Source organism: Pleurodeles waltl, chromosome 7, assembly GCF_031143425.1.
Source record: "Pleurodeles waltl isolate 20211129_DDA chromosome 7, aPleWal1.hap1.20221129, whole genome shotgun sequence".
Taxonomy (NCBI): domain Eukaryota; kingdom Metazoa; phylum Chordata; class Amphibia; order Caudata; family Salamandridae; genus Pleurodeles; species Pleurodeles waltl.
This window is the reverse complement of record NC_090446.1, coordinates 1,373,902,356-1,373,927,980: the sequence shown is the minus strand read 5'-3', so window position 1 is coordinate 1,373,927,980 and position 25,625 is coordinate 1,373,902,356. Positions and strand designations below refer to the sequence as shown.

The window sequence follows — 25,625 nt, the reverse complement described above, 5'->3', positions numbered from 1 at the left end:
CTATCCCCGACTGACGCCGTGCATGCCGGAGATCCGTATTAGCTCCATCCGCCCCATCAGGGAGATACTTTGGAGGGATGGAATAGAACTTTGGGAGCCAGAGGGAGTAGGCACTGTCTGTGCCCTGCTCCAAAACTATACCCTCGTCACATTCGAGCAACTTTGCGTGGATCATAGCTTACCTTGCAGGTTAAATTACACCAAAACGGGCAAATTATAGACACGGAGTCCAACACGCTCCCCCCTGGTACATGCGCTCCACAAAATGGGTAGCTGGCATCGTCTTATCACATGGTTGACGCAAGCACTGGCATACACCCTGCATACATTCAGCACAACATTTTGTACAAAGCATACCTCATGCCTGCACGCTTGCATAGAATATATGGCAGAGCACCAACCTGCCCTAGATGTGACTTCCAATACGCTGACATGGTTCACATGTTCTGGACTTGCCCAGAGGCAATGTTATTGTGGAGGGCGACAAGCATCACGGGAAGGGAGAACCTATTTATTATGGAAGTGGGTTTACTGGGACTATACAAGCGTAAAAAGGTTGGAAGCACCACTAACCTTTACACTGACCTGGCAATACTTGTGACTAGAAGAGCCATTAACTGCAGGTCCTTTCCGAGGAGTCCTGAGGTCCCGCATTGGATAGGTAGCAGTAATGCCCATCGCACTCTCTCGCACCCTGTGAGAGACTCCTGCTGTCCTACTGACCCGTCTAAACCACCACCCTTCCCCATACTTTTACGAACACATGTTTCCCCACTGTCTCTTGGTTTGAAAATAATATTGTCAACTGGACTATTATACTCTGGGAGTTTACTTCACTTTATTACTCAATTCATATATAGATCCTACGGACGTCACCGACTAATGCCGCGCTGATCTTTAGTACTATGTGTAGTGACAGTCTGAAATTGTTCTGACCTGTCAGTTGTCAATGTTTAATAAGCTTGTTGATTGATGTACTGTTTTTTAAACGATGCCTCTTGTGGTGATTGTTACCATTGCCTAGAGCAACTAGACCCTCTGGAAACTTGCAATCCGGTGAATCATATGGCTACCCACTGTAACTGACCTAAACTTGTTTAAATTGTGTGAAATCAACATAAATTGTTTAAAAAAAAAAAAAGAAATAAGGCATATTACATAATATATGTTTACATGTATCCTATATCAAATAACATAACTATATATACTTACGTAGAGACACAAAATTGACATGTAAATAAACAGGACATATGTAGAGTTGATCATGTTTGAGAGTTTAACTAGAAATATTTGACTTACATATTATGCCAGCTCCATCCATGAATGACATTAAACATTGTTTAAAGTTAGAGCGTCTGAAGATGTAGGCGTCATGTGCATGCCGCAGATATTTAGCGACTACATTGGTAAAGCACTACCCCCATCACATATGGCTTGAACGCTGATGGAGTATGTATCCTTATGATTTCTGCATAGGTGAGCAGTGTCTGTTTGTGGAACAAAATTCAGATAGGTACAGTACATTGCACCTAGTACATGTGGCTATTGGGCTATCTGTTAGAAGCCTTGCTTCACCTGTAGGTGTTCCTGTCCAGGTGTTAGGAACAGTAGGTGTGCTGGTATTAATTTCAGAATGGCATCCAGGACAGATAGCAGGAATGCCAAGAGTGAACTCTGTGATATACCTGTCACCTTAGCACATGTGCTCTGGAATGCTCAGAGACAAAAAGGTAAAGTACTGCGTAAACCTTCACATGACTTGTATGGCTTGCAACCTATCTGTGGTGGGCTCCGAATATGTTCTTATATTGTCCAAAAATGCTTGACCATGTCCTTTTTTTAGTCTATATAACTTAGTAAAATCCTCATCAGTTTGTCAAGGACTGTAACTCTCCACTAGAAGAGCCTCTCCTTCCGTTGACATCTTCTCCTAGTAAGCTGATGTAGGTACTGACAGTGCCTCAGGATTACTATCTTCACAGAAGTATGCCGATGTGAAGATTCTTGTATTCTGTTCTTTTTTAATTTGTTTGTGATTTTAGTCCTGATTTTACACCTGCTCTCACCATGCATTATTTTTAAGTGTACATGGAAGATGCCACTATATTGCACAGATTTGCTAGAAAATAGCAGATCTCTTTGCATGTGCTATGCTTGATATAAGAACTTGAATTATTAATTAGGGTGGATGACTACCCACCTCAAGGAATAATCACAATCCTTGCCAGGGTGAACCATTAAACTCACTAGATTGACTGAGCTCAACCCCTTGGCAGCTATGGCACAGACAGCCCTGACTTAGGGCAATTTGTAAAGTATTTAGGCAGTACCAAAACAGTAATAAAGCCAAAATGCAACACAATAAAAATCACAAACTGATTTAGAAAGATACAGTAAAATTCAATAAACAAAATTACACAAAAACAATAAGGGAAGCTGTATATATGAATTATTGAAGTTTTAAGGAGGAGTAGCAGCAAGAAGCATAAAGTGGCAATGATAGTCAATGATCGCTGTAGACTAGGACCTATGTGCAATTTGACGCTGACTGCGATAAGGCATGGGTTGGCTACACCAACCAGTTTTGTCCTAGAAAAAGATTACGCTTTCTGATTTTAGTTTATAAATCCTAATCCACCACAGAAGTACACTTCTAAATACCCCAGGAAGGCAGGCGAGGCATTTACAATCTCAGAGGGTGTCAGGCAGAGGCCACCACAAGGTCCAGTCCAGGTGTCACTGATCAACTGAGCAGTTGCAAGGAAAGGCCTCTTGTTGTGTCCCTGTAGCTTTAATAGGTCAGCGATATGACCCTCGGAGTCCACTTCTTTGTACTGGGTGCAAGAGAGAGCAGGTCTAGTCCTTCATGCTTTTTCCGAGTTGTAGACAGCAGGTTAATTCCCCTTCTGATCTTTCAAAGGTCCATGAGTGTTCTGGAGATGCCTGGCACAAGCCTGTGATTTGGAATGACTCCTGGGCATGACATAACCAATTGGGTAGAAATTCCTGGGGCCATCACTCCCCACTACGGGCATTTACATAATGACAAAAGTCTTTGGCCACACATCTTGGCCTCCAGGGGCTGTCGTGTGTATGGTAATCCCTATGCTCTCCCACATCAAACACTAAAGTCTAGTTTGGCGAAGTCACTGTACACAAAATAAACCCAGACAGAAGTCTGGTAGAACAAAAGAGGGTTCATCAGCCGTCAGTGCATACACATAAATTGCTATGGCGTCCTGTTACCCTTCCTTTCAAGTGTATCCTCAGTGTTATATGTAAAACCCAGAAACAGAAGTCTGGTAGGACAAGCAGGGTTCATCAGCAACCAGACTGTGGATAAGCAAGAACTGTTCTGCCAACCAATTCAACTAGTTCTCTGCTTTCATGTGTGCCCCACAGTGTTACATGTAAACCCAGCAGACCTGTCAAGGAGGATTTGACAGTTGAGCAGGACCTGGCACTAAAATGTCAAAAAGGATGCTCAGAGCCCTCACACTGCATATTCAGTGAGATTCAGAGGAGCCATTTCTGCACATTAAAATCAGCCTGTTGTTTGCTAATGGGAAGCACTTCACACCTTTTTCACACCTATTCAAATCATAATCCTTGGCTGGGAGAAGTTTTGATGGCAGATACAATTAATCCCCCGGGAACTTCAAGCAGGAAAACAGTAACTTTGTAAAAGTTAATTTATTAAAATAGATGTTAAATTGTTTTGTAGCCTGTCCTGAGGTACAGCATTAGGATTTTAATCTCTATACTAGTTTTCCATACAGGACAGCTGGGCCTGCCATAGTGTAAAATAGCTTTTGGGTGCTAGTCACCATAAAGACATTTTAACATTACATTTCTATATGTCCTACTTTTAATTACCATGCATCCTGCCTTCTGGACTACCATGACTACATAGGGGTGACAATATTAAAAAGGGGCATTTTACCTGTCGAAAGGGTTTATTTTGACAGGTCAAATTGCAGTTCTCACATTGCTCCAGGCAAGCTAGATTGGTAGGCTGAAAACATGTTTTTACTGCCACTGTAGTGGATAGTACAATAGGTGCTGCCATTAGGGGCATTTAACTTCCAGGCTCTGGGCACATCTACTACCATATACTATGGACTTATAATGCATCACACATGGGTCAAGAAAACAAACCAAAATCTATTTTGCACTTCATAGTAAATACTGTTTTCTCAACTACACTGATATGCATGGCCCAATCAAGACTATAGCATAGTAAATCCAGGCAACAGTGTCCTGCAGCTGTTGGTAGCTGGTTAATAATGCATTAAGCTATTGTTAGCATGGTTGTAACTTTTGACTTGTGGGTTACAGAAAGGTCTCTCCAACAAATATATCTTAAACCACTATCGGTGACTTATGTGATAAAAGCAATGCTCTGAGGCAGGCAAATTTATCCTCTAATTAATTTCTTGATGATTCACGCCTGTGACCAGAGATTACGCATAACCATTCCCAACAAGTGCATTAACTATGTGATCGATCTCATGAGTATTACACCTCCCAAATGCAGGATACACACCAATGTATTGAGCCTCTATAGTATTTGGTATGTGGCCAAATCAGTAAGAATGAACAGTTTTACTTTTTTATCATCAAATTACTTGGAGGGGGCAGACTGTTAAAATAATGCACAACTAATGGCATACTATGTATTTCATCTGGTCTTGCTCATAACATCGCCCTTCATCATGACTGAAGCCACCATGATTCTGCCCTTCATAACTCCACCTTATCTTTCCTTTCATCCAGAAATATGAGGGTTCCCTGAGTACATTTCTTTCATTTAAAGTACTGGGAATTACAACACCAAAAAGCTTTCAGTATACATTAGCTAAAATTTCTGGCTTTGTCCGGGCATGTTCCTTTAATGCTAGTTCTTTGTTATAGAGGTTTGTAATACTTTTGTAGCGAGTATAGTTCACACATAAAACCAAACTTCCCTACTCTAAAAGTAGGTCGGCTTTAAAAAGATTTTTAAAAGATTTAATAAGGAGCCTTTGGTTAAGTGATAATAGTAATAATAACATTTTGGGGGGCTGTTTACTAAAGTTTGCGTGACTACTTGGGCAACCTAATGTAGCACTACGCTTGCAGGCTTCTATAAGGCACAATAAATTGGCACTGTGTTTTGTGTTGTCATGCGTCCATGTGAGCGCAGAGTCGATTTTTCTCTTACATTAACTTTTCAATAATATAGCCTTATAGCCTGCTGCCGAAGACTATACCGGCTGTTAGAGGCCCTGAACCCAAGTTATAGGCCCGAGCCACGGGAGGGCATAGAACGAGGGAAAGGGCTTTTAACAACTATTGCAGCCCGAGGCAGAAGTGCTATATAGCTACTAGAAAATTCCACTGCCTAAGGGTAAAATTCTCTAAATTAAAAAGGGAGAAACAGATGGCAAACATTGGAATGTTGGAACAGGATGTTTATACCAGCCATTATTAGCCCTGAGCCATTTCAGTGTTTTCAATGGAGCGCCCAACATTCCAATGTTCTAATGTACTCATAGGTAGCTCTATTACCAAGCTCAATAGATCATTTTATAACCATAGGAAGGATGAAAGGTGGAGTCACCCCTTTGAAAAGCAGAGTCACCCCTTGAGTTTAGGATGTTGAAAATATCCAAATATATTTCTCTTGTACTATTGTGCCAGTGTTAAAGTGTAAAGGGAAAAGACACAATGCTACATATGTTTAGCTGATGGGCTTGCCGGAAGTGCAGTCTGTTGTAAGGAATGTTCAGCATATTAGGTTCCTTGTTATAACACTTGAGATGCTTTCAGAATGCTGTCATTTATACAGGGAAGTTGGAAGGGAGGCCCTGATGAAAGAGGCTGCTCTAGGGAGTTCAGCAAGTAGCCCCATAAGTAGATCTTATGTTTCCTGTCATTACTTTGAGGAGAGGAAAGAGCAACACAGTCCCGACAAAATGGCCGCGGAAGTGTGTGAGATGTTTTTACCCCACATTTTGATACGGCGGGACCTCACGGTGGTGGACATGACAAATGTCAGCTCTGCGAGGACCACTGCACTACGCGGACCAGTCTCCGTAGCATGTTTAGGTTCTTTTGGACAAATGCAAAAAAAACTAAAAGAGCAATTATATTTGCTTTGGTGTGCCGCATAACATGAGAGGGAATGTTCCACTGCCGCAACCCCCAACTAGCACAAGCCTTGTGCTTTAAATAGATGGGATATCTCAATTGGGGTAATTCTCCTCCTGCTGCCTGAGCTAAGACGTAGCAACCTTTGTGATATATGCACCCAAGTCGTCACATAAATGTATTTGGATATTGCACGTGCAGAGATAGGTTTCCTCTCTGCACTTACAAGACTGGTAGGACCAATCTCACCGTTCTTCCGATCGAACCTCCATATAAATTATTCTCCATTGTTAAACATGCAATAAGACCGTTTTTGCAGCAGTTACAGTGATCTTGCCAATTTTCATTGCGTGTTTTTGAAAAACAGCTGAGTTACTGGCTCGAGCCCTGCAGTGCCTTGTTCTTGTACTAGCAAGATTGAACTAGTTTACTGAAGAGAAACGCAGAAATACTAGTCAGAGGTCACCCAAGATGTGATCCGGGATGAGAAGAGGGCATCGGCAGATCATCTGCCCAAAACACTAGAACGAACTGCAAGAGAAGTGCACCGTCATCAAGATAAGTATGACGTTCAGATGGATGAGCGTCTCTTTTTATTGGTGCGTAGCACTGTCTGTCTTCTTCTTGCACCTACCCTCTGGATATAAATAAAAGCTCTGTGGGTTCTCTCTTCAGACCCAGCTCTGAGTTGTGTTCTTGCTTCAAAAGTGTTTGAAAGGAACGACGCTCCGAGTACAAAATTTTCTAGCTATTACATCAAGACTTTTAGATTCTTTTAAGGACCCGGGGGTGAGGATTATGCTGCTTTTTCTTCACCGTTTATTTTCGCAGCAGGCAATCAACTTAAAGTTTTTAATAAACACTACATTACTAATGAACACTTGTAGTCACATGACCAACCATACAGCCTGAGCCCTATATAATCTTCTGATCCCCAACGTCCTCTTTCTTTGCTCAAGTCCAATGGAAAAGTCTCATAACCAGAACAGTCCACTAACTTGCAATGACAGGACCCACATCAACTGAGAAAAATCACAAACGCCCCAAATGGGCTGAACCTGACATTGTAGAGTTTGGAACCAGAAGTACTCTGACTGCACAACAGAAGAATGACTAACGAAGATGAATGTGAGAAACAGCAGGTTACATTCCCCAAATCTGCTAACTCAGGTATGTTGCAGTAGGACTCATCACTGAAAATCAGACTTCATTCTGGAACCTGTAGTCCTCCTCATCAAAAATCAGTATCCAAACCTTAAATGGAACAACCATATAAATGGGAGGGTAATTTCATAACGATAATATTGTCACATATCTATTGCAATTAGCCATGCCATGAAATAACAAGAATATCATAACATGAAACATTCAACTGGATGGGATAGTCCTTGCCTCCATGTCCTTAATAGAATCTAAAATTCTTAACGCAATAGCTAGAAGATTTTGTATTCTATGTCAGGACTGGAGGCTTCAGATTAAGCTAGTTGAAAGCTCATTCACCACCTCAGATGCCACATCAAGAATAGGCTTAGATTGCTCTGCCATTCCAAGCATCCATGTGGGTCAGCCACCAGGAATCTCTGTCCTGGCCTCCTCTGACGGAATTATCTGTTCTGAGTACTTCAGACCCTTCTGAAGGTATATGATCTTTAAACGCTGAAGAGCTTGATAATGCAGAGAACCCAGAAAGATTGCCTGAATTGATGACAGCAAGAGCCCCACTAGATGGGCTAAAATCCTCAACAATATAGTCGGAGAGGAAATGGTTCTCCTCAACTCTTTCTTGATAGAGCATCGTTTGGACAAGGGTAACAGGAACTGTGCCTTGTTGGAATCTATCTAAAAGCCTAAGAATTTGATGTTTTGGGATGGTAACATGCTGAACTTTTTTACGTTTATGACAAACCCTAGGTCTTGAGGCAGATGAATTGCCCAAGAGAGATGGCAAGCAACTGTCTCCCTGTCCTGAGCCATAATCAAAATGTCATCTAGATAGACAATAAGTCTCATACATCTTTCTCTGAGGTGTTGCATTACCGGTCGCAATAGCTTGATCAAGCACCAAGGGGACAAGGACAGCCTGAAGGGAAGGATGCAGTACTTGTAGCCCCGAGGGCCTGCTAGCGTGTCAGACCTTAATAAGTAAACTTACAAGGGGACGCGAATAGGTGGATGAACCTTTTGACTCGCAATTAAGAAGTTCTTACCATAGCTCCAGTACAGGAATCAATAATCAATACACAATAATCAACGATCATTAGTAATCAACAAATCAATAATCAATGCCGTCAGTAATTATCCCACACCATGACCTTTCAGTCAGGAATAACCACACCTTTAGTAAATGTTTAGTATGTTTATTTCCCTATATTAACAATGCTAAGGTCATGTAGATTAATCTCAATAATCAAATGAAACACATACAGAAACAACACTGGTTGACCAAAGCGGCGGAAGAAACTCAATCTAATCAAAGCTTCAACTACAACACATTATAAAGTTACGGTGCAAATCAATAGCAGAGTCAGCTGCGTCAACGAGATGAAATACATGTAGTTAAGCAGAAAAATCCATCAAGCATTAGTCTCTTTTATCATAAGTCAGGATCCTTAACTAACACCAGATTAGCATCAGCATGTTGGGCTTCATGCAAAACAATTTAGAAACACAAATTTGGAAAAACATCTAACTATGGGAGAGTCATAGACAAAACAGCACAGTTGGTACCTAGAAAGAAAAAGCAAATATGCATAATAATCACATTTCAATCTATACCTATCCTCGGTATGGGCCAGCAAAGCAGAATCAGTTTTCGTCCTTAGGACATCAGTCGGTCAGCAAGGCATAAGGTTCTCAGTCAGGAAAATATGGGCAAAGTCATTAAGCATTAAAGATAAGCATGTCTCTAGTAAAGACGCACAAGAAAATAATAACCTTTCAGACAGGAAGAATAAGGGCAGAATGACTGCATGAAGGAAAGGGCAGAATGTCTGAATATATAATGTCCTCTTCTGTCAGAATGAGCATTGTTATATCAAAGTCACCTAAACTATCCCCTAATTCCCTATTGGTCAGTTAATCGTATGTTCACACTCTGTCCAATAAAACTACTATACCAAATCTATGCATTCTAATATTTGTCCGTTCTCATATTGTTGATTGGTTCATCTTGCGATGTCCTCATCATCCGGCTTGTCAGGTAACAATATTGTTGCAGCTTCCACTCTAGTCAGTATCTTCATTGTTCTTGTCCTGGGAAAGTCAGTCTCACACACGTTACACATAAAATGTTGCATTAGAAAGAACACCATCTCCTAGCAGTTGGTTCTCACAAAAAGCTTCCGCTATGAGCACATTTGAACAATACAATAGACATTCCACAGTTTAATTCACTTGGTCAGCATTTTTATTAAACGCTAAGAAATACAACTTTACATGAGACCTGGCAAAATAGGCCAAGACACTCGCTAAGTTAAGGCCTACAATTAATGAAGATAAAGTATACTTCATAACCCTTAATATGACATATTACTGCATTAGTCTAACATATATTCAATATTTCCTAAGTATTAATCATTGATTAGTACACTTCGTTAACATTGATGGCCATTCTTCGAGATCACATTTTCAAATGCGTGCATATTTTTTTCTATGTTATTCATTTTCTACATAAACTCATTATTCAAAATACATAAACACTCATTAATAATTTAGTATTCAGACACCTGCGCTACCAGGTCCCATTGAAACTAGAGGATTCTCCTGTGGGGAGTGAAAATCAGCACCGAAAGATTGGTGTTCTTTAGGTCGAGATGTACTAACCAGTCGCCCTGCCCTAAAAGGTCTCTGAATAAGTGTATCCCTTATTTTTTGAAATGGCGATACACCATCCATGAGTTGAAATGCTTGAGGTATAGCACTTAGCGGGACCCTACGCCTTTCTTTGTGCTGAGGAAACCTCAAGAATGCGGCAGAGTCTCCATAATGACTCCTTCCTGAAGAAGCAAGCAAATTTCCTCTTCTATGAAGGTATGTTCTGAGTGGAAAAAAAAGGAGAAGGAGGATGGGGGACCCCTGCATGGTTTGCAACACCCAAAGGTTTTGTGTGATGTGTACCCACCTGCTCAGAAAGAACTGTATTCTTCCCCCCAAATGACATTGGAAGAGGGAATGATCCTCACCTGTAATGACAACGTCAGAAGAGTTGTTTCCTCCTCGGTAACTTCCTCTGGAGGCGCGTCTGCGGCCCTCTCTTTATCGGAACGGGAAGTTAGAATTGCTGTATGCACCTCCTCTGCCTCTCTGATAAGTTGCCTGCGAGGCCTGGGAATAACCACAGCCTGACGTCCAACCTTTGAAGCACCCGGCCATGGTAAAAAGGGCATTATTGAAAACTTTCTTGATTGAAAACTGCGCTTTGTCAAGCCAGCTTGGGATCCAGTCGCATGAGAAATTACCTTCTCCTTTCCTTCGACATGGCGTATTTTGCGTTTCCCAATAGGCAAATGACTCTCTGCTCCACTCCAAAATGACCTCCAGATCCAAGGGGGAGCTGAATTCTTTTGCCTGGACAGCCTGGTCAAGAATTTTCGTAAGAGGTCCGGAAAGATCTAGAAGCTTATCCTGACACCCACGCCAAGCGAGGTCCAGACCATTCTTCAGATCTTTTGCGAACGTTTTTAAGAAGGTAGTCAGGTTCGGATCTAACTCAGAAGTGACAACCACTTTCCCAAGGAGGGGAGGGTGAGGCTACTCCTAACTTATTTCTCAAAGCCCTTTCGCAGTCCATCCTGCACATATTGCTTAACTTCCACACAAGGAACCCACTAAGTAGAGGGGGGATGCATAATATTTTCCGGGTCAAACAAGAGATAGGGGCCACTCGAACCTGAGAGATCTGCTGGGAGATACTGAATTTTGCGCTTTTTCTTTAAAGGGGGAAGAGAGTCGTTTTGCGTCTCCCGTTGCAATTTCTCCAAATCAGTGGAGGAAAAAGACTGATCATAAGAGGTCTCATGTGACTGAGATTTCAATGCGAAAAAAACCTGAGGATCCCTGAGAAGCAGGTTCTTCATATACGTGATCAGGCAGCATCGAGGCTGCCATCTGTGCCAATCTCAGTTGACGAGGATCGGAGGGATCTGAGTTATTGGTTACAATTTGAGGGAGTGAGCTTGTTTGGCCAGATTTCCCCAGAAGTTCCCTGTATCCAAAAGTAACCAGGGATTGAGTGAATGGTTTAAGGGCCTTAATCAGGGCCCAATTCACAGAGACTTGCACAACGTAACCCAGTGCCTCCACAAGCCTCTTTTCCATATTGTGTTCATAGGGCACCTCATTATAACCTTGATACTGGTCATCATCATCATTGGCGTAGTACACCATTGCTGATAAGATGAGGGATGGAAGAGGATCCGTGGGGAAATCAACCCAGGAGCAGGTGTGCAGAAATATAGTCGGTGAAAAAACACTGTTATGTCAGTATGAAAGTCTGTTGTGGAGGGAGACACCTGCTAAAATTTACTTTGCCAAATATGTATGAATTTCCCCTGGGCCAGGCCCTAAACAAGTTTTGCAGCCCCGTTGGGCGTGAATGGGGCCCAAAATGCTTCTCAGAGACACGTGTTGCACGCTGAGTCAATCAGAAAAGAAAAGACATCTGACTCGGCTCAGCGGGCGCGTGAAGGGGGCACTAGAAAGAGGACTGCATCCTCTATGAATGAACAGAGCGCCAAAGCTTCCGCTGGTCCCGCTCCTACTCCACTATCTGGCGCACGTGAGTGCGATATAAAGGCTTGGGATAGCGCGTGCGACAAAACTCAATGAAATAGCACAAGAAACAATCACTAACTTGAAAATAGAAATGGCACTTATCTAAGGCTGCTGAGCAGCAAAGAAAGAGGAAGTTAGGGGGGCTATATAGGGCTGAGGCTCTATGGTTGGTCATGACTATATGTGTTTATAGGTAATGAAGTGTTTATTAAAAACTAAGTTGATTGGCTGCTGTGAAAATAAACAGTGAAGAAAGAGAAGCATAATCTGAAGCCTCCAGTCCTGACATAGAATCCAGCGCTCTCCTGAAAACTTTATCGATCCATCTACAACTACTGCCAATAACCACACCATCAGCAACGCCATGGAGTCCCAGGTGCACCAGAACTACAGCCGGGAGTGAGAGGCGGCCATCAAATGCATGGTCAACACTGAGCTGTATACCTCCTCCGTCTACCTGTCCATGATGAGTACAGGCTCTTGTCGATCTGTCCATTGCGATTACATGCTCTGCTCTTAATGCACACCAATATACCTATCCATCACTAATCCTTGTTGGGTTCCAGAGTAGCGTGCTACTCACCGAAAAGCACTTCGACGCCTCGTCAGGGGTAGTAAGCGCTATATAAATACGATTAAAATACAATACAATACAGTCTGGCAGTGTTCAATTTTTGGTAGTGCATGTGCAGCCCTATGCCCAGGGGCGGCTCCTCCATTATGGTGGAGGAGCGTCATCCCGCCTCCCCACCCCCATGCCAGCAGCTGCAAACCTTTTACAATAAAACCATAATAAACTGTGTTTATTATAGTTTTATTGTAAAAAGGATCGGCCCCAGGCGATGACAAGGACAGCACTCCCCCTCAGTGCGCATGTATGTTTGGCCTGCTTTTGCCAGCAGCATGAAAGCAGTTATAGGATTGGCCGCAGAGCAGGCTGGGAGCCTGTGCCTGCAAGTACTGGAGTCAGAGGGGCGGAGCAGCGAGGAAGTACGTTTTTTAAAAACTATATATTTTTTTGTCACCCGCCACATGTTGCCCCCCCCCCCCTGCGAGTCGTGACTGCCTATGCCAGTGGCCTGACACTTGTGCGGACTTCAGGTGCTGTCCTTTGTCTCAGATTGCCAGAATGTCACCAACCTTCAGCGGGTACCCCTACACTGGGAGTCATGAGGCAGGAGGTGCTTTGACAACCCTCAGCATCCTATGTAAATGAAATTGGTGGGATGTGCATGATGAAGTGATGGGTTGTTATAGGTAGGAGTGCCCTGGTTCTGTTTCGTGGTGCTGCTGTCTGCCTCTGTGAGAAGAGTGCCTCGAATAGATCAGCCCCTCGCACATTAACTTGGGAAACTAAAGTGTCCTGGCCATGGGGGGGCGGGGGTGTTGTAACCAATGACGAATGAATAAAAACTTGAGGGATGTGGTAGCAGCGAAAACGCCATGTTGAGGGGGAGGGGGGCCAAGCTGGAGACAGTCTAGGTTCAGCGGGGTAACTGCTGCAGCCCTGGACAGAAGCACTTCATTTTTGCGGTTCAAGTCCATCATTCTAGTTTTGCTTTTATCTCTCCACCGCTCCTGCGTTATTTACTTTTCTGCAAGTCCACTTCAGCCCAGTACTTCCTGCTTCCTCCTTGGGAAGGGGAGAGAGGAGGTGGCAGGACCTTAAGGGCCTCTGTGCCTGCTGCGCCACAGACGAAGAGGGAAGGCCTCGGGTGCGTTTATACTGCATCCGGGGTGTGCATGAAGCAGGCCTTCCTCCATGATGGCTTAGGACCAGCGATCTCGCCAGTGTCTGCTTGCGCCTCCGTGTGACGGCGTCAGAAAGAAGTGTCCTGATGACTACAACTCTAGAATATATTATATTTTTGGAAAAGTGAAATAATCTATAGTTAATACTTTGCGCGTAGAAACGTATACCTGAAATATATGGTGATGTGCCAAAAATAATTATTTTCCCCGTTCCCAAAGTGAAAGAAGGAATACAGTAGTACATCAGCGCAACAGTTTGGGGTCGGAATCCAAGGCCATTAATTTTAGACATTTAGGTACAGTATACAATTTGGAGAATTCAATTAAGAACACAGCAAGTGCTAAAGAAATTGTCCTTGTATCATACATGCCAACATTTTAGAAGAAGAAAAAGGAGATTCTTAAAAAAAAAAAATCAGGAGAATGTATTTCTCCCGCTGCCTCCTACTGACATAGAGGCAATTTCAGGCGGGAGGGAGACGGCCAAAATTAAGCTTCTAAAATCGAGCCTCCCGCCTGTATCGAGTCAATTGGCATGTATGCTTGTATGGACTTTCTTCGAAACAAAAAGGGTAGCTACAGCTAATGCACTGAAGCTATTGGTATATTTTGTTATCCTAAGGTTACCATAAGACTCCAGCTCCCAATGATGGAACCTTATACTCGGTTTTCATTTTTTAAATTGTTTTTGAGGGCGTTAGTCCAGTCGGTTCAAATGGACTAAACCAAGCCTTCTACCCCCAAAATTCACTAATGTGGTAGATGAAAGCCTGGATCTAGAAACCAGATTTACCCATGGCATGGAGTTCAATAGTAACACCCAAGTAAATTAACTCAGACAGGCTCTTGAAAGCAGAGGCCACAAGCTTACCATCCTGTTTCAGGAACTGTCATAGAAACATTTTGTTGTTAAAAACTGCTGCCCACTGGGCACCTCAACTAGTAACAGAAAAAGAGATAAGAGTTTATTGTGGTTAAACAAAAACTGGAAGACCCTGAGGAGTGAGACGTGTTCCAGATCTCGAGGACACTACCTTGAGACTGCCACCCGATGACCATCCACTTACTCCATGTTGTGATTGGCTACTGACATTTTTACTTCTCTTCTTTCTCAAGTCCTACTACTTTGACCGTGACGATGTAGCCCTGAGCCACATGGCCAAGTTCTTCAAGGAGCAGAGCCACGGGGAGCGCCAACATGCAGAGAAGTTCATGAAGTACTAGAACAAGTGAGGGTGTGCATGGTTCTGCAGGATGTCAAGGTGAGTGTCCAGGAAGACTGCATTGGTCTGCAAAATTCATTACCTATTCTCTAAACCTACCTCCATGCCTCAGCCCGTCCTTACACCTACTGCTAACTGGCAAAGATCCAGAGTATTGTGTTGCACTAATACTGTGACCAAAGTATTGACAGTTGAGTATGTATAGATTTTATTACAAACACAGAGGCTCCTATTATGCTAACTTCTCTTGCTTTAATTTGAATAGCAGCCAAGATAAACTACAAATCCAGCAAACCCAGCTGGGAAACTACAAAATATGTCATACAGTGGGTAACCAATCAGAGTCACAGATGAGTATAAACATATTGGCTGAGAGCAACAAGTCCTCTTTTCTTGCTGCTCGCAGTCAAGATAAGTACTATCTTTCTACCCATGTGTTTACATTTCCTTAGTATGTGTATTTGGTGTTTTTCTTCTTTATATAGTTTCTTTAAGCATTTCTATTGTTATGCGCTTCCTCTTAACACCCTTTCTCTGTTCGGTTCATTTTATGGCTCGTGTTAGTGCCGTTTTATAGTTTTTCTTTATCGCGTCCCCAACGTTCTAAACTGAACGCCTGGGGCGCACGCTGTGCTCGGCAGTGTTTTGTTGACAAAACGCGAGCCGGCACAGCTTCTGACAGCGTGTTACTTCAACGCGCGTCAGATCAGCTGTTTCATTTCAACTCGCGGCATTGCGGTCACGCTTCATTAGCGCGACCGCTCTCAAAACAACATTAACTCGGTACCGGTGAGCTCTTTATTCAACACAACTATTACCTCAGCTGTTTTCCTTTCCGGGGCTCAATTTAATTAGAGTTTAAAGCCGTTTTTTCAGGCTTTTTTCTAACAGACACCCTACAAATATTTTCTTGTTTTTTTCTGACGGCTGAATTAATTAATTAACCCTTGTTTGAGGGGCACTCATAATTTAATCCTTAAATAATTTACTAAAATATTAGAAATTATCCCTGTTGCTATGGAAAATTATTCTGAAGACGAAGAGGCTCAGCAGTTTAAAGAGGATTTAGATTCCTTTATTCAAGACTCTGTCCGGAAAGCGGTTTCCTCCTCAATTTCCGATTTTTCTAAGACATTTGAAGCCTCTGTCAAACGATTACTTTCTACTGCCACCCCTTCCAAGGCCAAGAAAAGAAAGACAGACAATGTTGATGTTAATTCCGACTCTCCGTCAAAAAATGTACCCAACCAACCGTCCACCTCCAGTATTTCCTTTCCCATACAAATCACTAATTTGGGAGATACAGATGACGATATGGGTGATTCTGACACGGATAAAGACACGGATAAGGATGATCCAAACATAATGATCTGGTCAGGGCCTGTGGAGAAGAGGCGTAAAACTTCTCTAAACAAATTGGGTGAGTCATCTCAAACCAAATCAAAAAGTACTTTATTGGATTTTGCGGGTCAACCGATGTTTGATCCATCCCTTATCCGTCACCCTAATTCCACTGAATGGACTCCCTGTGACCATGTCTCTGAATATGTTTTAAAAAATCTTCGTCAACCGTTAGATAAATTAGTACGCAACAGACTTAAGTCTGAGTGCCTCAGACCCTCCCTCCCCAACAACATCACTAATACCACTGTCATCGACCCTAATATGATAATGTTTTTTACTAAATTTGGGAAAGATTCCAAAAAAGGTGTGGACAGAGCCTGGACCAACTGTCAGGACAGATTGCTTGACCTCTCTGGCCCTCTCACCAGAATTTTGGATCTGGCAGAAGAAGCCAGAATGGAAGGCAAGAAAGTTGACCCGGTCATCCTTTCCAATTGGGCCCAACGGGCGATTTGCCTACTTGGCAACACAAACGCCTCAATGGCGCAAGAAAGACGCAAAAGCCTGCTACTCAAAATCGATCCTAAACTCAATACTCTCGCAGCTAAGGAGACGGGCCGGAAGCCAATGGTTTGCTGTTTGGAGATTCTTTCATTAAAGAACTCAGTAAATATGTACAAACTTTTACTTCCATGGACAAAGCGCAATCTTCCATGCATAAGATTTTTCATTCTCGTGTTTTTGGAAGAGCCGGCAAAGGCAGGAGCCGCTTTGCCGGCCGATACACCCAGAGAGGTGCGGTCAACCAGACCAGAGGCTCCACTTCCTATCAACAGGAATACAAGCCACAGTTTTACCCACAAAGGTATCGTTCCTTCAGACGTGGCTTCAGATCCAGAGGCTCCCAAAACTCAGGTAAGCGCTCCTCTTTATGGTTCATTGTTGGTGGGAGGCCGGACGGCACTATTCATGACAAACTGGCAGTCTTTAACCGCAGATCCATGGGTCCTGCAGACAGTCTCAGGCTATCAAATAGAACTCTATTCAGTTCCTTTTCAACATCATGTTCAAAAACCCCTAATTGTTTCTAAATAACAAGACACTCTTCTTTCTCAAGAGATCCATTCTCTAACTCTCAAGCACGCGATAGAGCCATGTTTCCCTCATCCTTCAGGCTTCACCAGTACGCTATTCTTGGTCCAAAAAAAGAACAGGAAATATCGTCCTGTCATAAACCTCAAATTTTTCAACAAATTTGTGGTTTATCACCACTTCAAGATGGAAACTATTCTCCATCTTCGAGATTCGTTATTGACAAACGATTGGATGGTTCGTTTAGACTTACAAGATGCTTATCTCTCCATTCCCGTTCATCACTCCTTCAGGAAATTTCTACAATTCCAATGGAAGGACCAAATTTACCGCTTTATGTGTCTTTCGTTTGGCCTTTCTTCAGCTCCTTGGTGCTTCACCAAGGTGTTGAAGCCAGTGATAACTCACTTAAGAGCACAAGGGACTGGAGGTTTATGGTCAAGAGAGGAGTCATCTCTGCACATAAACTGTTTAGAGATTCTTGCAGGTTCCTTTGCGATCCAAACCTTTGCCAAAGACAGGGTAAGCTGTTCTATTCTGCTCCGGATTGACAACCTTTCAGCAGTACGGTATATCAATCACCTCGGAGGTACTCGGTCAAAACCCCTCGCCCAACTAGCGAAAAGTCTATGGGAATTTTGCCTTCAAAATCAGATTTCCCTACGAGCAGAGTACCTTCCGGGAAATATGAACACAATCGCAGATTGGTGCTCCAGATATCTTCAGGACTCCAGCGATTGGCGTCTTCACCCTTCTATCTTCAACAATCTCTCTTCCAAATTCGGTCCCTTCTCTGTCGATCTCTTTGCTTCTCGTTTAAACACTCAAATCCCTCAATTCTACAGTTGGCGGCCAGACCCCCAGGCTTTGGACACCAACGCCTTTCAACAGGACTGGTCCAACCAAACCAACTATGCCTTTCCTCCCTTCATAATGATTCCCAGAGTTTTGGCGCAGGTCTGCCGTCAATCCACCAAAGTGCTTTTGATTACCCCCCTCTGGCAGGGTCAGCCTTGGTTCCCTTCAGCTCTCGAATTACTCATAGACCTCCCTGTTCTTCTTCCACTCTTTCCCTTCCTTTTGTTGAATCCTCAAGGACAACCTCACGACTTGATACTCAACCAATCTCTTCAGTTAGTCGCATGGATGGTTTCGGGTCTGCCTGGAGAACCCCAGGAATTTCGCAGGAAGCTGCAAGCTTCATACGTCAAGCCTGGGCTCCCGGCACAACCAAAGCTTACAAGTCAGCCTGGTCAGTCTGGCATAATTGGTGTCTGCTCAGGGGTGCCAATCCCACTTCAGCAGATGTAGTCCTAGTTGTTAATTTTTTAGCCTCCCTGGCAGCCCAGGGCAAGGCCTACAGAACAGTCAATATGTACAGGTCCGCAATTTCCGCAGACGATGATAGAATCAATAATAAACCCATTGGCGAACATCCTCTGATTTGTCGACTGTTAAAAGGAGTTCGTTTTACCAAACCCCCTTTACCTAAGTACAATTCCATGTGGGATGTTAATGTAATCTTACAGTTTCTCTTATCTCAACCGTCTAATTCCCTTTTATCCCTAAAATTTCTCTCTGCTAAACTAACCATTCTCCTCTGTCTAGTTTCCCTTAAACGTATTTCTGACGTTAGAGCACTAGATGTGACTTCTGTACAGTATACTCCTCAAGGTGTTTTCTTTCAGGTTCGAAGAAGAACAAAAACTAACTTAATGTCTGTTTTTTATCCTTATTTCCCTGATCATGCTAATATATGTGTAGGAACTTGTTTGAAAGAATACATTCCAAGAACTAAAGATTTGAGAAGGCCTTCTGAAACTCAACTCCTCGTCTCATTCAGATCCCCTCATAATCCTGTCACTTCCACTACTCTAGCCCGTTGGGTAAAATGGATTATGGACCTGGCCGGTATCAATAGCTCCCTTTTTGGGGCCCATTCCACCAGAGGAGCTATGGCTTCCAAGGCCTTTTGGGCAGGATTGAGTTTAGGGGACATTCTCAAATCCGCTGATTGGTCAAATGTCTCAACTTTTAGAACCTTTTATTGCAAGCCTGTTTCCCATGTAGCTAATTCAGTAATTTCTATGCTTTGAACTAGCATAATAGGAGCCTCCGTGTTTGTAATAAAATGGAGATTTTCTTAGCTTTAGTGAAAGAAAGTCTTGATTTTATTAAACACACGGAGGCGAGTATTATCCCACCACTATTGTTCTTCTGTTTAACCCTCCCTCTTATTCTCAGCAGGTACAGCTACTGCTACCAACCAGACATCCTAAGGTTCTTTCTTCACCCTACCAGGATACTCCGATGGCTATACCTTCCTGGATTCAGGAAAGGACTCTACTTCAAGACCTTTTCATCCCGGATCTTGATCAAAAGACTGTTCATATTGTACATCGTTTTGAAGCTTTATTTTCAATTTTATTGGCATGTGCTATTTTACTCCTGATTGTACCTTTATTCAGAGTGGCTCAACTGCTCTGCAAGAAAAGAGGACTTGTTGCTCTCAGCCAATATGTTTATACTCATCTGTGACTCTGATTGGTTACCCACTGTATGACATATTTTGTAGTTTCCCAGCTGGGTTTGCTGGGATTTGTAGTTTATCTTGGCTGCTATTCAAATTAAAGCAAGAGAAGTTAGCATAATACTCGCCTCCGTGTGTTTAATAAAATCAAGACTTTCTTTCACTAAAGCTAAGAAAATCTCAATTTTCTATAACTAACACCATATATGTTTGACAATATAAATATCTTCAATGCACCTAGATGTAGAGTCAAGAATAGTAAACCTATACTTACCTGTATGCACTCAACCTCTTCAATAATATGGCTTTTGATATTTTGGTCACAATATTGTGGCCACTTGATGTTCTATACTCTATATTTCAGACTACAGCTCCATTATCTTTTGCCCTAAACCTAACCATTAATCTAAGCCTAACTTTACCCTGATGCTAATCCTTGACCCCGTACAACTCTCTGCTGTACCTTAACAGAAACCCTTGTGCTGAACCTAAACCTAACTTTTTTTGGGGGGGGCGGAGGGGTGAGGGGGTTTTGGGGGCCAGGGGTGATAGGGTTTGGGGGGGATGTCTCCTGTATGTGCCTTTTTGAGACCTTCCATCACCTGTTGTGTTAATCCAGTTTCTCTTCCTGGCCCTCACTTGAAACCCTTCTCCCCACCCACGTCACAGTGCAAGCTAGACTAACTCACCCTACAACTTCAACAGAAACCGGACCGTTACAGTTGGAGCAATACCTGGAGGCCATGCAGGCTGCCCTCCAGCTAGAGAAGATTGTTGTTGGACTTTTGCTTATGCAGGGTCATCCCCAGTCTTTTTGCCTCCTGCCTCCTATTTTTTCTGACCTGTTGCCGTTGGCTTTTGAACTCTGAGCACTTTACAACTGCTAACCAGTGCTAAAGTGCATATGCTCTCTGTGTAAAATATGTACGTAATTGGTTCTCCATGATTGGCATATTTGTTTTACTGTTAAGTCCCTAGTAAAGTGCACTAGAGGTGCCCAGGGCCTGTAAATCAAATGTTACTAGTGGGCCTGCAGCACTGGTTGTGCCACCCACACAAGTAACCCTGTAATCATGTCTCAGACCTGCCACTGCAGTGTCTGTGTGTGTATTTTTACTCTGTAAATTCGACTCGGCAAGTGTACCCACTTGCCAGGCCTAAACCTTCCCTTTTCTTACATGTAAGGCACCCCTAAGGTAGGCCCTAGGTAGCCCCAAGGGCAGGGTGCAGTGTATGGGTAAGGTAGGACATATAGTAATGTGGTTTATATGTCCTGACAGTGAAATATTGTTAAATTCGTTTTTCACTGTTGCAAGGACTGTCTCTCTCATAGGATAATATGGGGGCTACCTTTAAATATGATTAAAGTGTAGATTCCCCTAGAGAGTAGATGGACAGGTGGAGTGGGATCCCTGAACTCACAATTTAAAAATACATCTTTTAGTAAAGTTGATTTTGAGATTGTGCGTTTGAAAATGGCACTTTTAGAAAGTGAGCATTTTCTTGCTTAAACCATTCTGTGACTCTGCCGTGTTTGTGGATTCCCTGTCTGGGTCAGTTTTGACAGTTGGGTTGTTTTTCACCTCACACTAGACAGTGACACAAAGGGAGCTGGGGTGTAACCTGCATTTCCTGATTAGCCATCTCTGCTAGGAGGGAGGGGTGGAGTGGTCACTCTCATCTGAAAGGACTGTGTCTGCCTCTGACAATGCAGACTCCAACCCCATGGTGTGTGTCTGAGGCCTTGCCAGGGCAAGGCAGGATTTCACAAGTAGGTGTGAGTCCCCTTTGAAGAAAGGTGACTTCAAAGACTAAAATGGGTATAAGAAAGGCTCCCAAATCTACAGACTTTAGAAACACTTCTGGAACCAAGAGGAACCTCTGCCTGGAGAAGAGCTGATAGCTGAGGAAGAAGTGCTGCCCTGCCTGTGACTGTGCTTTGTGGAGCTTTCCTGCAGTGCTGCTTCTGCCAGAGTAAGAGGGCAAAGACTGGACTTTGTGTGCCTTCCATCTTGTGAAGAAATCTCCAAGGGCTTGAGTTAGAGCTTGCCTCCTGTTGTTTGAAGTCTCAGGGACAGCAAAGACTTCTCTCTGCCAGCACCTGGAGTCTCTGGAGAGACTCCTGCTCTGACAAGTGGTGCCCGATCCAGTCTCTGGCCCTTGAAAGCAAAGCTGGTGGAAATCCAAGGAAATCGACTTCGGACAACTCCGGACCGACGCCGCTGCTGAATCCGGTGACGCCACCTGCACCCGACGCCGTGACCTTCGCTGGAACGCGATGCTCTTCGCAGGCCCGACGCCGCTGCAGCTCCGCTGAAGTCCGTGACTCCGTGGAAGTCGCTGCACCACGTCGTGACCGACGCCGCTCGAAGTGCACGGATTCAACGTTTCGCACAGACGCCGCAATCCCTGACTTCGCGCATCGGCTTGTTTTCACTCTTCACCAAAGATACTGTACTTGGGGGTCTGCACGACTCCGTGTCCGGCACCGCTGGTGTCGGCTTGTTGGGAACGACTCCGTCACGACACCGTGTTAACATCTCATCGAAGCATTTTTGTTTCTAAGCGCTATTTTTGAGTTTAATCTCTAAAAGTTCATAACTTGACTTGTGTATGTTGGATATGTGTCGTTTTGGTCTTGTTTTGTTTAGATAAATATTTCCTATTTTTCTAAACTGGTGTTGTGTCATTTTGTAGTGTTTTTCATTAAGTTACTGTGTGTGTTGGTACAAATACTTTACACCTAGCACTCTGAAGTTAAGCCTTCTGCTCTGCCAAGCTACCAAGGGGGTAAGCAGGGGTTAGCTGAGGGTGATTCTCTTTTACCCTGACTAGAGTGAGAGTCCTTGCTTGAACAGGGGGTAACCTGACTGTCAACCAAAGACCCCATTTCTAACAATTGTCAACCAGGCCCTGCTTGACCTGCACAAGCTTGCGACCAATAAAGTTGACCCCCATGTAAGTGTCCATGCTCACGCTTTGCATTAGTACCATAGTCCTGAGTAGTGTATGTGCAAGGCAATGCACATTTTTTTTATTTTTTTTTTACCCCACTGTGCATTGTGTTGTTGTGGGGAGACCTGAAGACCCTTCTGGGGACTCCTTGGAACCAGCTTCCTTCCAGCCTACACTTCTGACCCTGTCACCCACTAGACCCTGGAGGTGGGCACCATCTTCTTTTGGCTTTGCCTAGGAAGTACTTGCTACTTACCACTGTTGGGTTTTCTCCCAGTAAGACACAGCACACAAGGCCTTATCTAGTATATGCCATTGCACCAATGTGAGGGCTGGGGCATCCATAAGGGAGCCACCTAATGGTTTATTCAAAGGCCAGAAAAATGCATTTTCTCCTTCGCTTGGAGGAATGGCGCAGTGCTAAATCCTCACATTGTTCGTGGCCGATAACCGCAAGAGATATGGGGCCTGATTACAACTTTGGAGGAGGTGTTAATCCGTCCCAAAAGTGACGGTAAAGTGACGGATATACCACCAGCCGTATTACGAGTCCATTATATCCTATGGAACTCGTAATACGGCTGGTGGTATATCCGTCACATTTGGGACGGATTAACACCTCCGCCAAAGTTATACTCAGGCCCATGGTGATGAGCAATGTCCAGTTACCTCACTAGGATGTGTCGAAACCCAAAGATGTCTTATGTAGTACAGGCCATAAGGCCAATGACAGACCAATCTGGTTGCTGTCTTTCTTTGCCTGCACACTGGTTAGCTCCATCTTTTTCAGTGGCAGCCAATCCCAGCAAAACTTGGCTGTATGCGAGTTAAGCTTTTGCAAGGTTGCTTAATACTAACCGTAATTGGCTTACACACACCCTTCCCCAAAAGTACTTGCAGTGGTCAGATATCCTCAACACTGGTAGGCTGTACTGTTTAAAAAAGCTTGTAGGCTAGTTCCCTATTTATAAGCTCACTGACTCCTACCCCACCCCCAAATCAATGCTGTCCTACATTGGAATTTCAATGCCAACCCAGCTCTTTTTACTCCCTTATGGGTCATTTACCCTACCATCACAATGTTTTTTCAACCTCTTTCCTATTTCTTGAGTCAATTACCCTCGTTTTTGTTTCTTTTCACAGCTCTGCGACTTCCTGGAGTCTGAGTACCCGGAGGAGCAGGTGAAGGCCATCAAAGAACTTGGAGATTACATCACCAACCTGAAGCGCATGGGTGTGCCCCAGAACGGCATGAGCGAGTACCTGTTCAACAAGCACACCCTGGGTGAGTGCAGCTAAGCTGACCCAGGAGGGAATGCTGGCCTGCTGCACCCACTACCACCAAACCTGCATTCTTCTATCACTTACACTGCCCTGACATCATAGGAAGGTGTGTGGGGTGGTATTATTCTTTATGAGTTCAAACTCATTGCAGCGGCAGTGCTTGACAACATGTTCAAGAAATAAAGGTTTTTGGCATCTTACTCATTGAGATGGCTTCATTCATGGATCAGTAGGAGGGAAAAACTTTATAATGTGTTATTGGTAAGGAGATCGAGTGCCCCAGGCCTGAACAGATGCTGTGTGAGACTAGGTCCTTCACACAAAATTTGTGAGGTCCCTGTGCTGGCTATCCCGACCTCACAGACACACCAAGCACCAATTCTAAAAGTTGAAAAGACCCTCTTCCCCCTCTCCACTCCTTCACGACCTCCTGTTTCAGTTGACACAAGCCCCCACCTCATACAGTTGGCATGGTCCTAACAGGGCGGGAGGGAGGGGTTAATTAATTGGGGTGAAAAATTACTCGTAGTAATGCAATTACCTGTATGTAATTGAAGCATTACCTCCTCTTTATTTCCCCCCTCATTAATTATTTAATGAGACTTAGCAAGCAATAACATCTATCAGGACAGCTCTTTATTCATGCACCACACAGTTTATTTAATCCTGTAACCAAACCTTCTGTTACTTCATAGAAGACAGTACTTTTGACCACAAAACCTCCTTCAGGTCAATTTCCTGCATCACTCTGTAATGTTGCACAAACGTAGAGGGCATAGCCCATGTTGCAACCCTACAAATTTCACCCAAATATGCATCTTGAGCCTCTGCAAAGAAAGTAGACATAGCTCTAGTGGATCTACCTTCCACCCCAACTGGACACGAAGTTCCTACCGCTATATGCCAATGCAATCAGAGACCTGATCTACCTACTCAAAGTCTGAGAGGAAGATTTAAAACCCTTTCTAGCACGCTCAAAATCCACAAACCGAGAAATCCTGAAATCAGAAACTCTATCCAAATAAATCAGAATAGCCTGCTTAATATCCAAAGAATGTAACGCCACCTCCAGGGAAGAAGGATTAGGATGAAACAACAGTAAATTAACCTCCTGCTCTCTGTGAAAAACTGAATTTACCTTGAGGATGAAGAAGGAAAAAGGATGTAAAATTACCCTGTCCTCAAACACCCTGAAGAAGGCTTACTGATAAGTAACCCAATTCCCCCAGCCTCCTTCCTTATGTGGTTACGACTAGGAAGAAAGTTTTTAAAGTAAGCGATCTCAAATCCACCCTCTCAAGAGGTTCAAAGGAGAGTTCTGCAACATCTTCAGTACTACAGAAAGATCCAAGATTGGCACACCGGCCTAGCCGAAGTTTTGAGATCCAGAAATCACTTAAAAAGCCTTTGGACTAGTGCATCTATGTCATGCAAATTACCTCAAGATGTCCGAAAAGCCCTAATGGCTGCTCACTGGATTTTAAGAGTGGAAATCTTTAATCCCAGATCAAAACCATCCTGCAGGAAATGCAAGACCTTCA

At 43.5% G+C, this 25,625-nt stretch overlaps 1 pseudogene; it reads left to right on the top strand.

Annotated features, from left to right (window-relative positions):
* Window positions 1–12,236: 12,236 nt before the first annotated feature.
* LOC138247411 (ferritin heavy chain B-like) lies at window positions 12,237–24,158 on the top strand (annotated as a pseudogene).
* Window positions 24,159–25,625: the final 1,467 nt, after the last annotated feature.